Consider the following 13,495-nt stretch of genomic DNA (forward strand, 5'->3'; position numbering starts at 1 on the left):
CTTGTTAATTACGGGCTTTTTCTTCCGGCCTGGCTGCCGAGTAACCAGCCACAAGGACCTTAATCACTGTTGGGGCCGGGAAGGGCCTGCTTCAGAGGGCTCCAGGGGCTGGCTCCCCAACCCAGCCTAACCACACACGTTTTTTCCTCCAAACGTTGGCCACCTTTTCCTCTGGGCCTTGGTTTGGGGACACCCCTGAAGGCACCCCGGTAACACTCATTGCCACCTTAAACTCTTTACCCACTGATCTATGAGACCAGGCAGGGAGGAGAGGGTCTTATTTGCTAGGAATGAGTGGATGCTCCAGAAATATCTGCTGACATTAAGTCAGCTGAGGTGCAGTTATTGACCAATGTACCAGCCAAGTGACAGGTATTGTTTGCTTCATCTTTTCAATGAATATTCTTGGAGCCCCTACTATGCAGACCTGAGGAAAAGGTGACCATTCCTTTGAGAAATGAGGGTATGGTTAGACTGGGGTACAAAGCCGGCCCCTGGAGCTCTCCGAAGCTGGCCCTTCAGTGATTCAAGTCCCCGTGGCTCATTCCTTGGCAATTAGGCCAAAAGGAAGTTTAGGTTCTGGTGGTGGAGAATTGGAGGTTCTCGGGGTACCCACTATTTGTACCCTGGTTTGCAGCTGAGGAAACTAAAGGATCATTCTTGCCATGGGAGTCATCTCGCCCCAGAGCCTGCACACCAAACCATTTTCTGTCAACCGCCCTGACCCCGTTGTCCTTTCCCCCTGGGCTGCCTCAGTTTTTCCTCTGCTACAGCTCCCATCCCCTCCCCTCCCTTCCTTTCTCCTCCTTCACACTTGCCTCTTCCTGGCAGATTCTCGAGTCACCTTGGGCTTCAGAGCCGACTCAGCATCCCAGCTCCCACCCTGACCTTGTCCATCTGCTGCTTCCCCCTCCCCACCCACATACCCACTGGCACAGGACTGAGCCTTCAGCAGGTGTCTAGGCTGCCCCCAGCCTGCCCCCTACCTCCAAGCACCTGTGTCCCGTGCACCTGTGTCCCTTCCCTGATGTCATATAACCACTGGCTGGGAGCCAAGTGTATGACACCTGGGGACACTTCCAGTATATTAACTAGCTTACACCAGCTCTGCCATTGCCCACAAGGCTCTCAAGAGACTGACCCAAAAAATAGAGAACCCTCCCCCTGCACATTCAGGGAACTGGTACTCCCTAATGCCATGTCCAGGGAGTCCACATGAATCGGTTAAAACCACTGATAGACATGGGGAGGCAGAGAGCATGGCATGGGAGTCGGTTCCTCGTTTACCCACTGTGCATCCTTGGGCAAGTCACTCATTTTCTTCTTGTTCGTGCACTGGGGTTGCTAGTAGCGATTTCCCAGGACAGCTGGGAGGGTGGAAAGGACTCATGTGGAGCAGCGCCCAGCACAGGAATAGCACATCCTAGATGCACAGTCAATGGCAGTTTCCTTTCAAAGAAAGAACTTGCAAGACTCTGTCCCATCTTGACAGTATTTTCCAGGGAGAGAAGAAGAGCTGGCCGAACCGGTCTCCTGAGACACAGGCATGACATTCCCATCTATGCCCAACCTAGGAGGGGGCCCTCTGAGACCCCATGTCGCAGGTGGCACTGCCGCTCTCCTTCCCTGCCTTCCTGAGCAGTGGGGGAGGAGGGGCAGCTCCAGGCAAGGAGATAAAACTGCTAGGGGTGGGGCTGTCCAGACGATGTGCCCTCACCTTCCATAAGCATCAACCAAAATGACGGCCACGTATGAACATTCACTCCATGCAGCACTGAATAGAGGATGTGTTTATGTGCATTATCTCATTGAAAAGACACAAAAACCCTCTGAGCTCGGTACAACTGACCTCATTCTACTGGTGCAGAAATTGAGATCCAGAGGTCAAGGAAACTACCAAAGGTCACACAAAACCAGGACTTAATTGAACTGGGGCTTACCTGCTTCCCAATTAAGGGCTCTTAACTACCACCATATGCCGCCTCCCCCAGACCTCCTTCCCCACTACACTCACCAAGCTCCCAGGGCGTGCTCCAGGGAGCGGGCAGCACCTGCTCCATGATGTCATCGAGGGCTTGCACTATGACGTCAAGGACCCAGTGTGCCTGCCCTGCCCTTCCCTTGGGGACTTAGTGGCGTTTTGGGCAAGGTCAGAGGAAGGAAAAGCCTAGATAACACAGAGCTGGGTTGGGACCAGATGGGGAGGGGGCTGATGCAAAAAAGGACCCACACAACGAGCTTCAGTTGGAGGCTTGGCTGTGCCATCCCCCATAGATTTCCTTGTTCGAAATGGAGCATGGAGCCCCGGAAATCAGGACAAAAGCACCACCCACAGCTCTGGTCTCGATGAGTCAGATTCCACCTCCCACAGCCTCCTCCTGTGTGTGTTTCTGAATGTGTGTGTACCCGAGCATGTGCCCTGCCAGTGCGTGAGGCTGTCAGCTCTGCACGCGTGAATGCACATGCATGCACACGGATAGAGGCCACATGTGCACATGCCTCAGCCGTGTCCATCTGCACACCTGTCTCCAAGCCTGAGCCCTGAGACTATGATGACCAGCGGGGTCGATGATAATCACGATGTTAAGAGCTAATGCGCTTCCTATGTTCAAAGGCACAGTGCTAAGCACTTTACAGGTAGTATTGCGTGGAATCTTTACAACAGCCTTATGAAGTGAATACTATCATTATTCCCACTCTATTGATGATGAAACTGAGGCTCAGAGATGTTAAGCTGTTTTTCCAAGGCCACACAGCCAGGAAATGGTGTAATTTTCAGATTCCCTCCTTGCCCCCTCTAGAGAGTTTGGAGACAAGACCCCAAGGGTCCTTTGTAACCAGAAACCCCCCAGGGTCCCTGAACGAAAGGGGGCCAGAAGCCAGCTTGGAAGAGAAAGGGGGTAAATAGCAGATAGATGCCTGAGCAGGAGGGGGCAGGGCAGCTGTCTCTCAGAACAGGTGTCAGAGAAGCTGTGACAGCCACTTAGAACCACAGTGGCAAGCCTCCTTTACATGGCGATTTGCATATATTTGCATGCATTTGCATCACCAAATCTGTGGAAACGGCCTTAATGGTCCCTGCCTCAGAAGACTGGCAGAAGCTGAGAGGGTGGGAGTGACAGGGAGGGCCTGGGGAATTCGGGAAGGGAACGGAGGTAAGAGGCAGTGCTGTGGAGGCACTGGGAGGTGCTGGGCACTGCTCAATTTGTAGGAGAAAGCGGGAAGATTCTCTCCCAGGTGCCCTGGGAAGCCTCCTCGCCCTGAGTCCATCCCTTGAGGGCAGCAGGGAAAGGGGTGGGAGATTCAGAGAGCAGGGAGAGCAGAGAAGGGTTTAGACCTGGGTCGCTTGGCAGCGCTCGTGAGGAAGGCCGAGACTCAGACCTGGGTGGGGACCCCCAACGCCGGGTCTTGGGAAGGCTGGCCGGAGGAGAGGGAGGGCCTTGCTCTGCGCCTCTCCGCTGGGGGGCCGCCCACTCGGCGGTCCGAGCTCAATGGCTCGGTGTTGGGGTGCCATCTAGTGGCATGCTCAGGAAAGCACCCCCTTCCTGCCCGCGCTGGCGCAGCTCCTTCCTTTGGGTGCGGGCACAAAACGGCTTTCGGCTTTGCAAGTGCTGAGAAAGGGCATGGTGCTGAAGTAGGAAGCCTCATTTCAGAAAGGCTCCGTCTCTGCTGTTTTTCTGCTAGGCCCCATTTACTCATGTTTCATATTTCACCTCTGAATAAGCCGAAGACACTCTGCTCCCACTTCAAGAGGGAAGCAAGAAAAGTTCATCATTCTCTGAGTTGTGTCCTAGGCCCCAAACACCTGATAACACCTAAGAAGAGCCTGATCCCAAACCCGTTCCAGGACATTACCTTCAAACGGACCTCAGCTGATGCTGGCTACCTTCGGTAATTCATGAAATAATGCCTAGTGTTCACCTGACACTCGTCTTTGATTGGACCCTACCATGGACTCCTGAAGAAGCAGGTTCCCCAGACTTTTTCAGTACAAACAAACCCCTACCCCAAGCAATGACAAGACTCGTTCCTCTCTCCAGACACCCCGTCAGCTATCCTCTGTCACTCACACTATTCAGTCAACTCTGTTTCCACTTCCTCTGGCTCACGTTGATTTCTACCCTGCGTGAAGCCAAGCACCCTCTTGGCTGATCCTGCGGGACCCTCCTCTGGGTCCTCGGACCCAGCCTGCCCACATCAGTGCAACCTGGTCCTGCAGCCCCCATCTGAGTGGGATTTTGATGTGGAGGAGGATCACCCTCAGGGAGCCTCCCACGGGGCTCAAGCCAGGCTAAGATGGGCGAATACAGCTGAGAGGTTAAGAGCTCAGGCCTAAAGCCAGGAAAACATGGCTGTGCTGGTTGCTAACGGTGTGACTTTGGCAAATGAACCTCTGAATCAGTTATCTCATCTGTAAAATGGGGGCAATAGTATTTGTGAGAATGAAAGAAGAAACGTGTTAAGAGTTTATCAGTTGGTGGGGTGTTTGCCTTTGGCTCGGGTTGTCGTCCCAGGGTCCTGCTGGGATTGAGACCTGCGTCGGGCTCCCTGTTCAGTGGGGAGCCTGCTTCTCCCTCTCCCTCTGCCCTTCCCCCCAGCTTGTGCTCTCTCTCTGTCTCTCTCTCAAATGAATAAATAACATCTTTAAAAAAAAAAGTTTATCAGTCGGGTCAGGACTAGAGAAAAGCAAGTGCCTAGAGCCCAAAATTTAAGGGACTTGAGACTTGTATGACACTGAGAGCTTCCTAAAATCTGCGCCCTAAGCTCCTCATTCTTAGAGTAGTGGTGGCTCTACTTATCAGCACATTGCCTGGCACACGAGGAGCACCCACCAACAGGACTTACTGTTGACGTTGTTATCATATGGTTACTGCGTGAGGATGTTAAGGCCTTGGGAAGGCAGCACCCTATCCCCAGGTCCCAGGAGGAAGTAGCACCCTAGCTCCCATCTGGCCTGGCCTGGCAAGGACGTGATGCAAGATTGGAGGCCAGAGGGGTGAGGCACCACTTCCCAGTGAGTCAGGAATAGAGAGGAAGTCATGGGCAGATAGGCATGGAGGGGGATATTGGGTCATAAAGCTTGTGTGGCTTCTCAGATGACAAGGAAGGGACTCACAGATGGCCACTGTGGTATGTTGGTGAGAGTCTGAAGTGAACTGGTGCACATTATGGCCCTCTGAGGGGTGACCCTAAAGGACACTGGTGAAGGGAAGCTCCAGCAAGTGTATAAAATTTTGAGGAGTATACTTAGTTGTCAGCTTCATCTGGAAGAGGTGGTCTGAGATGTGGATATGCCCTGATCCCAGAGAAGTAGTGAATGGCTTGGCTCATTGGTCAGGAGCCTGGAAGGAACAAAACCAAGACCACTGACAAAGAGGGCTAGGGAAACATGATGGACAGGCTTCTGGAAGTGGGCACCAAGTGTGCAAGCTTCTGCGTTTCCAACACCCTGCAGAGCATCTGCTGCCAGGAGGCTCTCAACAGGCAGATAGAACGATTCAGGAGGTGAGGGAATCTCTTCCTGTCTGCCCCAAATGCCTGCAAGATAGCTTTTGAACAGAGTAGTCATGATGCCAGGAATGGGGGCAAAACATGGGCCCAAGAGCATGGACGCCCCTCACCAAGGCCGAGCTAGTTCCACCCCTCTGAGGGCTCACTCTGCCTACAGAGAGACCCACGCCAAGCAGCTGGTGTGGTTCTCCTCCTCAGAAGCCCAACCAAGCCCCTGGTGGCAGGTGGATTGCACTGAATCCCTTCCTTTCACCCTGGAGGGGACAGTGATTTGTCCTTACTAGAACCAGTGTGTGCTTGGGGTTCGAGCTTGTCTTCTTGGTCCACAGTGCTTCCATGAAGAAGGTACAATAATGAGGTCACCTCAGACTTATGCATTTTTTAGCTCTTGCCTTTAGATTTTGATCCATTTTGAGTTAATTTTTGCATATGATATCAGGTAATAGTGAGATGGTGATCAATGCAACAGAGCCACTGGTCTTACTCAGTTGTACTTCATCACCCAGAAGCAGGGGGCCTGGCAGAACAGTGGAGCAGCCTGTTGAATGCTCAGAAGTTGCTGGCAGCTACATGATACACATGGGTTTGGGCCCTGAACTCCGGGACATGGTATTTGTTTCGAATAGCACCGTGTCCCCTATACCTAGAAATTACAGGTCCCAGAATCAATGTGGAAGTGGAAGTGGCCCACCTCACTCTCAGATCTGCACAATTTTTGCTTCTTGTTCCCAAAATAGTAGGCTCTGCCAGTTAGAGGTCCTAGTTCCCACCAAGGCAGAACTGTACCAGGGAACACGGTAACGTTTGCACTGAACAGGAAGCTGTGACTTCCACCTGGCCTCCTTATGCTCCTCATGCCAGGGGACCAATAACAAAAAGACTTCATTACTGTACCAGTCATGCTCATTGATCCTGATTATCATGAGGAACAAGAGCTGTGGATGGAATGCATGTAGATGCAAAAAGGGCAGGGAAGGGTATGTCTGAACCCAGCCAGGAGATTCACTGGGCATCTCCTAGAATCTCCCACCCAGTTGTAAGTGACAATGGACAACCTCAACAATGACAATCCCCAAAGGGAAGGCAACCAAGGGATCAGAGCTCTCGGGGATGAAAGCCTGTATAATCTCACCTGGCAAGTAGTTTAGATCTGCAGAGGGTTAACTGAGGGCAAGAGGAGGAGGGAGACAGTATCAGTTATGGAGTCAGGACCAGCTACAGCAGTGGGGACTATGGCTTGCTTCATTAACCTTCTTGTCTTTATCTGCCTTGATTCACATCTAGCATTATCTTGAAGGGGCCTTGTTTGCAGTGGATCATACCTCCCTTTCTGGGGAAAAAGTGATGACAACTTTGTTCTCATGGACCAAAATGGAGGCCCTATGTTGTAGCAGGGAAGTCAGATACAATGCAGGGGTGTGAGTGGATCTCAGTGGCACAAGGGTTGGACCATATTGAGACACAAATCTTTCTTCTCGAATGCCCTGACTACCTCCCTGCTCTCTCTGATGTTGCCCCTCATCTTCAGGTGTAGATGAAAGGCCACACTGTGTAGTGTGGGATCTGGTTTCTGAGTGCTGCCAAGGTTGGTTGACAGAACCCAGAAGCTTGGGGTGGACCCTGACCCATGGGGATAGGTTGTGGTTGGAAGCTGTGGGCTACTCCAAGGTGTGCTTCCTCTTCACGGCCTTCTAGAGGAGTCCGACCACATACTGAGTGCACACACTCTAGCTAAGCAACCTGCAATGTCTCTTTGGCCCATACGAAGCTAGTCAACACAGTAAGGCATTGAACCACCTTGTCTTGTTGTCTTCCCTGCCCAAATTTCCCCTCTTCCTCACCCTCAGCCCTCTGGGCTTTCACCTGAATCCTGGCCACATGCTCTGCTCCTAGAGGACCTGAGACAAGGGGTTTCTGAGAGTTTTCTTCCCCTGTGTGGCACACACTGGGCTGAGTCCCAGAGCCTGAGTCTGACCACTCCAGCACTGCTGCTGAAACCAAAGGAATAGAGACTCTACGGGGGCAGGAACTGACCAACTATTTTTTTGCAGATGGGGGGCAAAGGGATGGACATCTGAGAGGTAAAGGAGGAGAGGGCAGGCAAAAACAGCAAGGAGGGACAGGAGAGCAAAGGGTAGAAAGTTAGGTCCCAATGAAGGGTGTCCCCTGTAAGTGGGTCTATGTAGGAAGTTTTCTGGAAAGGACTGGCTGGATCCGGCAGGACAAGGGAGGACAATATTCTCTCTCCACAATGAGAGTACACACCCATCCATGCAGGGTGGGGAGTGAGTTTCTCTGAGCCCCCCAGACCTCCATTTTCCTGGGTGGGTGCAGTGTTTGACTCTCAGATGATCTGGAAAAACAGTAAAAACATCAGGACTGAGTGTGTGGTGCTGGGGGCAGGAGGAGGCAGCAGCAGGGAGAAGGTCCCGAGCAGTACACAGCGATAGCAGACTTTTCCAGTGCAAGGAGGCCTGGACTGGAGCCAAGGGACCCATCCTCTGGGCCTAGGTCTCCCACCCTCTGACTACTCCAAATTCCTCAATTCGTAAAGACGGCAGGGCCCATGGCACAACCCCATCTCTGGAGCACAGCCTCACATTCCAATGGGGTTATAAGCTGGAAGAGGAACCGGCCCAGAGGCATTTGGGTGGTTTGCCGGGAAGCGGGGCAGGAGGAAGTTCAGGTCAAGACCGAGAAAAAAAAGACTGAATGTCTCCCCTGTCACCCCTGCACCCTTTGCTTTCACTACCTTGCCTTTCTTTAGATGTGTGGGGAGTGCCCCAGGCTGGAGGCAGACATCTAGGCTTAAAATTGTGGTCTGTTAGTTCCTGGGGACATCCCAGTCATTCCACCTTCAGGCAAGGACCCACTTTTTCTGCATTTTTGAGGCAGAAAGAAGGGCAGAGTAAATGAGGGATCTGAGCTCCAGCCAGTCAGCTACGCTTGCCTGGGATACAGAAATGGGACCAGAGGGGCCCATCTATGATAGAGCACATGGACATTTTTCTAAGGAAGAGTCCATAACTGTCATCAGATTTTCATACAAGTTTAAGATCTGCCTGTGCTGTCCAATATGGTAGTCACTAGCTACGTGGGACTATTTAAGTGTCAATTAAAAATAAAATAAAATAAATAAAATAAAATAATCCAGCTCTTCTGGCTCACCAGCCACATGTCAATGTCTCCATGACCATATGTAGCTAGCGGCTACCATGTTGGACAGAACGGATGCAGGACATGTTCATCAGTAAGAAAGTTCTATCGGACAGTGCTGCCCACTACAAATTTTTTTTCACTTTAGTGAGGTATAATTTATAAATAAATTGTATGACTTTAAAGTATACAACTTGATGATTTGGTTTACATATATATGATGAAATGATTACCACAGTGAAGTTAGTTAACACATCAGTCACCTCACATAGTTACCATTTTGTGTGTGTGTGTAGTCAGAACATTTAAGATGCACTGTCTTAGCAAATTCCAAGTATACAATACAGTATTGTTAACTATAGTCACCATGCTGAACTTTAGATCCCCAGTCCATTAACCTTGCACTGGGAAACTGAGACCTAAAGAGAGGGTAAGCTGCCCAAGGTCCCAAGGGGAGTCAGTGGTAGTGGCAAGACGAGATACCCTTCATAAAATGTAAAATTGCATAAAAATATCTTCTTATATATACAGCTCACTGTTCCACAACAGTCTGGGATGTAAGGAGACAGGGCTCTAGTTGGGGCTCTGGATGGGGGGAAGGGCGATGTCTGTGTGTGTTCCTCCCCTCCCCCTCCCCAGGGCTGCCCCAGCCCTGTAGGATAAAGGAGGCTTAGAGGTCTGGCACTCCCTCCCCTCCCCCATGATGACCTCATCCTCACAAAAATGTGAGAAGGGTAATGGGGAGGGGCTTCAAGGAGGGAAGCTGGAGAAGGGGGGTGTGGGTGGGGGAGATGGTACAGTCCTCAGGCCAGAGAAACTGGAGGAGGGAAGAGCTGTGCTGATTCTAACTATTCTCCATGCAGCCATCTTCCTAAAATCCAGGTCTGCACCTGTCACCCCATGCTTACACTCTTCTTGGAATGGAGACCAAATCCCAACTGAGGACTACAAGGGTCTACGTGACCTGGCCCCTGAGGTCCCTTAATCTCAGCTGGTCCCAAACTCCCATCTCTTTGCTCCGTCTCTATTACTAGGTATGCTCCCACCTCAGGACCTTTGCACTTGTGGTTCCTTGGCCTAGGACACTCTGCTCCCACCCCCAATTAACTCCTACCCATCTTTCTGATCTCAGCTTAATCAAACACAGCTTCCAGGAGAGGCCTTCCCGGACTCCCCAGGCTAGGTCAGCTTCCTCTGATGTATGCTCTTATACTGCTTCCCTTTGGAACATTCACCTTGGTTTGTAATTACTCTACACATTTATTTGGGGGTTCTTTGGTAAATGTCTCACTCCCCTAGTAGACTGAGCTCTCCACAGTCTATTTCTGCTTATTGTTATATCTCTAAACCCTTGAGCAGTGGTTGGTCCAGAAGAGATGCTCAATAAAAATATGAGAAATAAATGAACTGATCGAATGGAAGTGTTCCTTCCTACAAGACATGCTCCTCGGAGTCCACGCCTACTCCAACTGGCCCATCTCATTAGGACCCAGCGTGGGTGATGCATGCGCCCTTTACCACCCAAAAGGAAAGCAGGGGAAGAAATCAGTCCCGGAGGCCTCTGGAGACAAAGGGGGTGATCAGGAGTGCAGGGGTACCAGGATACTGCGTGAGGAGTAACAAAAGTGGTGGAACCGACGAGATGACAACTGGGGACCTTGGGAGATGGGAGAAGCACAACGAAAGCAATGTGGTCTAATGTGGCAATAGGGTGCCACGGGGTGGTTGATTAATACAAGATCCGGGCATGTATCAGAATGAGGGAGTAATAGGTAAGCTGGTTTCAATCCAGAGTCACCATGGAAGTGACTGGCAAGAATAGAAATAAGGAACGGGAAACATTTATTGAGCACTGAGAGTGAGTCCATCAAGCCCTTTCCACATACCTGTATATTTCCACAGATTAATCTTTCCAACAACCCTGTGACGTAGGCACTATTTTATCATCTCCGTTTTGCAGAAAAGGAAACGAAGGCGCAGAGAAATTAAGTAATTTGCTCAGGTCACACAGCAGTTAGCGGTGGGTCAGGATTGGACTCTGGAGTCTGCCCTTACTTACTACATCGTACCATCCCCACTCGGCGAACAAAATGGCCTCTGAAGTGATCGTGGCTGTGGTGGTCTATGATTTGGATGGGGAGGTGGAAGAGCAAAGAGAGACACGGAAAGGGGTATTGGAACATTCCCTCCCGCTGCTTGGTTCTGCCCTTCCTCTGCTCACTAGTATCCCTTTTGTTCCACATGTCAGTCACATTTATTCTTACTCCTCCTTCCCTGCAAAATGCCAGAGAGGCTGAGTCAAACTGCACAATAAAGAGTATGTGCAAGAGAAAGACCCTGTTGGCCAAGGGGAGGACTTTAGGGAGATGGGGTATAGCTGAGGGAGAAGTCCCAGCCAACTGAGGTTTGTGACCAATGCGGAAGGGTGGCTATAGGTCATAAGATCTTTTGAGAGATGAAACACTGGAGAACCTGTTCATTATTTTTGGTTTCTGGACTGTCTCTTTTTTTTAAACTGTGGCTCCATGCATACACTGGGTCACATGAGCCTGCAATTGTCATTTGGATTAGACCAGAGCAGGCAGATCAGATGGTGACGGTCAATAATGAGGTCTCTCTTGCCAGGGTGAACTGGTGGGAGTTCAGGGTTAAGGTTTGGAGAGGGTCCTTTCCTACCACCCTGAGCCCACCAGGCCCTGAAGGAGTCACAGACGATACCCCAAAAGGGAATGACTGCTCAGCTCAGATTTCTAGCCATGGCCGTCCTTGGAGTAAAGTAAGTTCCCTGACTCAGCCTGGCATTGCTGATGTTGCTGTAGGTAAACCCCTAAGACAATGAGGATGAAGGAGGTCTGGCTAAAGAGCAGGGATCCATGACAGCTTCCCGGAGAAGCAGCCCCTCCAAGGGACACTAGGCACTCACACAGTCTCAGTCTCACTCCTACGAACTGGTTCACCTCCCACACTACCATTCCCCCTACTCTCTTTTCCTAGGGTGCCTTCAGCTCTTTTAGGGCATTCCGTGACCACTCTCTGTCCCCATTTTCTCAGACCAACAGCTTTTCCCTCATCTAAATCTTCTTGGGAGGCATATATTGCCCCAAGGGAACAGCTCACTTGGTTGCTCTACCCCACTCTTAAGTACTCAGAGGAAAGATCAATCCCAGAACTCTCTGCTCCCCTTCTTTGAGCCCATTGAGCTCCCTTCTGCCCACCCACTGGGGACCAGGGCAGACATCTGCTGCAGGCTTAACTTCTGAGTCCCTGTGCCCGCACACCAGACCTGGTCAGTACTCTCTCCTTCTCTCCCCAGGCATGGAGGAGGGCAGAAGACAGCCTTGAGAACCAGAATTCCTGGGAGCTTGGAAAAAGATCCACTGTATACAAGCTCAGGGTCACAGAGGCTTTAGCCCTTATCTTCCAGAGCCTGAAATGTTTCCATTCACTGCCTTCATTCTCATTCATCTCTGTCTTGACCTGTTTCTGCCCTTAAGAAGGTTGAGAGTGGAAGAGGGAGTGGGGGAAGGTCTCCCAAGCCAGAGGTATAGGCCCAGTGATACTCCCTCTTCTAGCTCTCAAGGACCCTAGAATTAGTGTTGTCTTTGCCCACGGGCTCAGGCTACAGGAATCCTTTGAATCTGCCCTGTTCCCTCAGTGACGGATTAAGGGGACAAAGAAAGAGGCACAGACACAGACAGAGGTGCAGAGAAAGAAGAGGCAGAGAGATGGACACACAGAGAAAAACCACAAGAAGATTCAGAGTGAAGAAAGACAGAAATGTATTCAAAGGAAGGCAGAAAGACAAGGAAGAGACAGAAATGAGAGAAACAAGAGAAATAGATATGAGAGGTACACGTTAGAGAGAGACAGAGACAAAGAGAAAGTGAGAGAGCTAGGGAGAGTGAGGGAAGGGAGGTACAACCCAGGGACCAGAGTCTTTACCCACCACCCAAGGGTTGAGACAGACAGGGAGCATGGGGTCTCGGGAGAGAGCTGGGTCTCCCTTTCTGCAGCTCTGCCTTGACCCTCTTAACTCAGGTGTCCTCAATGTGGAGTCACTAAGCTTGGATGGGAAAAAATTTTGTATTTGTTTCACTAATCTCTACCTGAAATTTAGCATTTTCTTCAATTATGACAGTGGCCACAAACCAGTCATATTAGCTATAACTATGGCTTTGTCACCAATAAAAATCACTTATATTTTTGTATCCTATTACAGTATTGCAGATATGTTGAAATATCATTTATGCTCCTCACAGCTTCAAAATTATGTGAAGTATCAACCTACTGCTAGATCTTATTTAAAGCATTAATAAAGAAGCACATATATTACTGTATCACATTAAAATAGTTTTACAACTGTATTACAATATAATTGGTTTCCTTTGTAATCCTACATATTTCATTTTATGCATTTTATTTTATTTTATTTTTTTTTTAAAGATTTTATTTATTTATTCGACAGAGATAGAGACAGCCAGCGAGAGAGGGAACACAAGCAGGGGAGTGGGAGAGGAAGAAGCAGGCTCATAGCGGAAGAGCCTGATGTGGGGCTCGATCCCATAACGCCGGGATCACGCCCTGAGCCGAAGGCAGACGCCCAACCGCTGTGCCACCCAGGCGCCCCCATTTTATGCATTTTAAAACATTATTCTGAGACTGGGTACATAGGTTTTACCAGATTGCCAAAGCGGAACTTGACCCAAAAAAGGTTCAGAACTCCTGCATCTGGCCCCTGACCAGACGCGCCCCCCCCCAAATACCTATCCCTCCAAACTCCCTGTGTCCCATAGTAATTTACTTGATTCCCTTCTCTTGTTGAGTTACT

The 13,495-nt window shown here is 50.3% G+C and overlaps 1 long non-coding RNA gene across 1 annotated transcript in view; it reads right to left on the reverse strand.

Annotated features, from left to right (window-relative positions):
* LOC123790217 (uncharacterized) overlaps nucleotides 1–13,495 on the reverse strand; it is a 154,938-nt gene that overhangs the window by 139,897 nt on the left and 1,546 nt on the right. The window lies entirely within an intron of this gene.

This window comes from Ursus americanus, chromosome 5 (genome assembly GCF_024610735.1).
Source record: "Ursus americanus isolate L20-20 chromosome 5, mUrsAme1.1.p, whole genome shotgun sequence".
NCBI lineage: Eukaryota > Metazoa > Chordata > Mammalia > Carnivora > Ursidae > Ursus > Ursus americanus.